Source organism: Apodemus sylvaticus, chromosome 15, assembly GCF_947179515.1.
Source record: "Apodemus sylvaticus chromosome 15, mApoSyl1.1, whole genome shotgun sequence".
Taxonomy (NCBI): Eukaryota; Metazoa; Chordata; class Mammalia; order Rodentia; family Muridae; genus Apodemus; species Apodemus sylvaticus.
In genome coordinates this window covers 45073881-45079268 of record NC_067486.1, presented here as the reverse complement: position 1 = coordinate 45079268, position 5388 = coordinate 45073881, and the positions used below count along the sequence as shown (strand labels likewise).

Here is a 5388-nt window from a genome sequence, read left to right as displayed (position 1 = left end):
AGATCAACAGACAAACATTAGGCAGAGCTCAGGGAATTGTGTGGAAAATGGGGAAGAAGGTGAAAGAGAGGTCAAGGACACCACAATAAAACCTACAAAATCAGCTAGCTTGGGCCCATAGGGGCTCACAGAGACTGAGGAGAAGGAGGGTAGGGAAGAGAGTAAGGAGGGAAAGCTCTGATATGTACATAAAGTAGATAAATTAATAAATATGAAATAACAACAACAAAATGATTTGCTAATAATTTGCAACTATTGTTCCCTCGAATCTACAGCACAGCAATTCTCACTGGTTGTGAGAATGTAAAGTGCCAATCAAAAGATATAGTTTTATCACTTATAGTATTTGAACACTTGTAACAGAGTATAAACTTTGATATTGAGAAAATGACATTAATTATCCTGACAATACAATCATTTGGTGGACCAGCAGAAAAATAATCATAGTAGTATAAGCCAATTGTACAATCAATTGTAATTTGTTTCCATTATTGCCCTGTGCTAGTGCAAATCTTTCCATTGAAAATTAGTGTTTCTCACTGCTACCAGCAGCATTGCAGGTGTGGGTGCTGCTCACACATGAGTTCACACATGAGTTCACACATGAGTTCACACATGAGTTCACACATGAGTTCACACATGAGTCAACAGGAGGCAGAGAAGAGAAAGGTTATGTTTATGCTCTGTGTTCTGACCTGTGAACACTTGAAGGATTAGTAGCCTAACATTCTCTAAAAGCAGCAAGCATGAGACATCCACCAGTCTGCTACCAGACAGGGAGCTAGCCTGAGATGATTCATGCCTGGTGCATTCCAGACATTAAGAGACTGTGGGAGCCTATATGAGATATAAATGTTATAAGTGGTGGGGAAATAGAAGAGAAAAGAAAGAGAATGATATGGGCACACTGAAGAGGGGCAGAATTGCAGATTCAAGGTTAGTAAGAAACAGCCTGATGTGAGTACCTGGTGATGCCACCTAGGACCATGGTGGGATTCTGGCCTGTGCTGTCACCAGGGACCATGTCTGGGTACATGTCCCTGCTGCAGGAGAGGTCCATACTACCAAAGGCAAGGTCTAATGCTGTCTAAGGAGAACTGTCCTTGTCCCTAGCCTGTTGCAGCACTTGGGATAGCACATCTCCCTGGGCAGCACTGTAGAGGGAGCAGGGCATTGATGGCATGGGCTCAGATAAGCCAGCACCAAGGACAAGAAAGCTATAGATCTGGCCCTGCCCGCTTGCTTGAGTCAGCACTGGATAGGTCAACAAGAGTAGGGGCAGGAGAGCATGATGGTGTGGATTCAGGAAAGCTAGTGGGTTTGTTAGGTCAGATACCTCTCAGACCGAGATCAAGATCTTTTAAGAGCTCTCCCACCCAAACATTCATCCCATTAATGAACTGCTAGAGTGAATAAGAGGCTGTTTCTAGAAATCTAAAATTGCAGGGTCTCCATGGCACAGGGACACAACAGAATATCTGTGAGGAGTTTTAGTGAGGATCCAATATTAATAGTGTAGTAGAAGCCAGAGCCCTCATACCAGACAAAGGACTATTTGCAATGAACATTTGCAATCGAAGAAGTGTGAACAAAAGGGTATACCGTGGGACACACTGTGGCACACTACAGTTTCACAAAGAAAGTTTTATTTTCCTTTCCTCTGTAGGGGAGAGGTTGCAAAGATGAAGAACAGGTAAGAAAGGAGAATTACATGAGTTGGATAGGGGTGCATTATGTAAAAATCACAAAGAACAAATGAAAGTTTTTTTTAAAAAAATGTTTCTCCATACTCCATAAGTATGTGGTCACTAAGTGTTTTTATTTGTTTGTTTGTGGGAATTTTTTAAATTATTCAACATGACTGGAGCAAATAATGAGAATATTTGGGAAATTAATGTATACTAGAACTGAGTTTGTTTAGAAACTCCCTTTCAACCAAGAAGATAGGATAATCCATCAACAGAGATTTCATTAACCTCAACCCTTTCAGATAAGATTATAACGAAATTGTCAATTAAAAGAGAACTATCAACTAATTAGATAATCACAAATATATGCACCCAAGCTGAATCAAAACAGCACAAAATCATTGAGTCATAAACATTTGATATTTTAAGGCATTGATTTTTTGTATGTGTTTTTAACATGGAAAAATTTGTGTGTGATTAGTAGGTAACAAATATAGAGTATTGTGTCTAGACATATTCTGAGTTGATCATGTGCACTTTTTTTACAACTCCCATGACATTTTTATCATCTCTATTACATACATGCTAGAACTGGAGCACACAGGGATGAAGTTACATGCCCTGTGACATGGAAGAAGTGAGGAACAGAAGAATCATGTTGTGAAGGACCAGAAAACACATTCTGAGGAATCATGGTTATGGTGCGTTATTTTTAAAGAAAGTGAGCAGGTATGGAAACAAGAGGTATGCAGAACAAGAATCGTGTATTTTAGTCAACATTACTGTAGTTATCGTCTCTCTTACCCAACCCTATCTCAACTAATTCATAATCTGCCTTTGTAAACAAATGAAAAACTTTAAATTCATGAACACAAATTATTGTAATTATTATAAAACATATTAAGTACAAGTAGTTTTATCTTAGTATTTTATTCATACATAATTTCATAATGTAAAGGACTATTGTTTTACTATCTTATTGTTTATAATTAAATCATCAGAATAAAAAAAATTCCTTAAAAGTAATACTGACATATCAAGTGTTTGAGGGTGTTTTGGTTGTTTGTTTTGTTTGTTTGGTTGGTTGGTTGTTTTGAGTGTTTTTTGCTGTTATTATTGGTTGTGCGTTTTGTTTTTGTTTTGTGGGGGTTTGGGTTTTTACTTATTAACTTACCCCATTTAAAAATTTATTCTTGTCTCATATGTTACATCCCAAGGATAATTTCCGACCCTCCTACTCTTCCTGGGTCCCCCTTCACACCCGCATTCCCCATCCACTTCTCTGTTTTTCTTCAGAAAAGGGCAAACCTCCCACAGATAGCGAGCATATTAAGTTACAGTAAGGCCAGGAATCTCCCATACCTAGAGCTAGACGAGGCACCTCACTAGAAGAAAAAAGTCAAATGTAGGCAAAAGAGTCAAAGACAGACCTTTCTCCCATTGTTAGATCCTGCAAGAAGTTCAAACTATACAACTATAACTAGGCAAGTGGGTCTAGTTCAGACCCATGTATGTTCCCAGATCTAACATTAGTTGATTCTGTGGGTTTCATTGTGGTGTCTGTGACATGTCTGATTCCTATAATCCAGCTCTGCCTAATGTTTGGCTATGGGTCTCTGAATCTCTTTTCACCAGTTTCTGGATGAAGCATCCCTGCTGACAATGATGCAAGGCGCCTGTCCATGAGAATAGCAGGATTGCTTGTGAATGTACTGGGGTAAAGATGGCAGAGGTATTGTGCATGTGGCCAACCAATGACTGGTCTGTCTTAAGACCCATGCTAAGAGAGCAGGCACATTCCTGACACTTCCCTGAGGACTAAGAATCAGAGCCAGGATAGCCCAGAGGTCAAATTTTTAAAATGGCAAAAGTTGGCAGGTGGAGTAGTAGATACGGAAATATAAAACTTACAGCATGGGTGAGAAATCGGCTCTACGGGCCCATCCCTTACTTTGAAAAGATACTCATTAAAAGACAAAGAAGATTAACTCTTATGAAATATTTACTGTATTCTTATTCCTATGTAATAATACACTAAGTGTTGCAATAAACTGAGAACTTCTATCTTCTTTCAGAATCATGGCTATCACTGAGCGTTAATATATACATATTACTGAAGGACATGTGCAACTTCCCAGACATTTTTTTAGTTAAGAATATATCATTTTATTTCAAGTTTACACATAGGCCTACAAAAATTAGCTAGAACAGGAAGCAACATTTAATGTAATGAAATCACATATGATATGATGTGAAAGCCATATAAGATAGAATAAATTAGAAACAATCTGGGTCTTGGGCGCAATTCTAGTCACCTGGATCTATTTACCACTCTTCTGCCTTTGTTATATACAGGAAATTTCAATTCAATTTAATCACACACACACACACACACACACACACATTCATACCCATGTGAGTGCATACACACATCTTACCTCCAATAAATTTGCAATAGATATTCAGATTGATCATTTGGGCAGATACTTGAATTTCTATATTTTAAGTCTGTATATATTTCTTCATTAAAATGGTAGTTAAAAATCTATTGAGAAATTCTAAGAATGACAGAATTCGGAATGTACTATGAAAACCTATGCAAATGGTAGAGCACCACAGAGATCTACCATGAACAGTAGGCATGACCCAATGAAAGAAGCAATGAAAAAAAACTTTCACTTTGATAAGGGAAGCAGGGGTAATCATGGAAAGACTTCCCTTTAATTCTTGTCATTTACATTTCACATACAGTTTTAAATGTCTGAAGCTATAGCAGCTTCATCACTCTACTAGGGTAATATATATAATCCCATTGTCTGCCATTTAAAACTCAGCTGAAAGTGCTTTTGAGTTAATATGATGTTATATTTAAATATTTAAAAAGAAATCTCACTCTTTATAAAAATAGAATACAAATACTATTAGAGATATCATAATTAGGAAAAATAGAAATGTGAAAAATATATTTTACATTTGGGAATAAAGTATTATGGTATAGGATATATACTATAGGTCAAGAAGGCCCACACAATTATGTGCTTTTATGTAAATTAATAAGGTGAGAGACTGAACTATGAAACTTCTTGGTTTTGAGAAGATCATTTGACTCTGATGCAGCCTTATGCACAAAGAACCTGAGATTCAAATTCTATCTGAAAAACACGAGTAGACAATGTAGCCAGAATATAAAGATGAAGGATAACTATGAGTAAAAGAATTAGAGCAGCAATTTAGAGCCACATCTTTACTTTCTGATAAGTCATATTATTAATATGTCTTTGTCCAAATTCCTCCTACATGTCTTTTCCGATTTGACTGGAACATGCTTGAAAGAATTAAACAGCATTTTGAAGTATAATCATGAAGGACTGTCTATGAAGTCATAATATCCTGTCCTGATCCTTGCTGGCATAGATAGGAAATAAAGTACTTTTATCACTTCCCTTGTAACTGGTTCATGCAAATGACTATCTACATTATTCAGTTGGCTTGCTGTGAACTTAAGGAATACCAGTGAACCCTACAGCTAGCTCATGCAGCTAAGTTTTAGATAACTTAAAGCAGTATGTCCACTGGAATCCAAGAAAGTGAAAAAAGATGATTGAATACATTTACAAATAATAAAAAACAACCAATGGATGGTTATCAGAAAACATGAGCCTGTATTCTTGTATGGAACTTAGAGTTAAAATTCTACCCT

The 5388-nt window shown here is 36.9% G+C and overlaps 1 pseudogene; it reads left to right on the top strand.

The window, feature by feature from the left end:
- Positions 1 to 538: 538 nt before the first annotated feature.
- Positions 539 to 729, top strand: LOC127666399 (uncharacterized; annotated as a pseudogene).
- Positions 730 to 5388: the final 4659 nt, after the last annotated feature.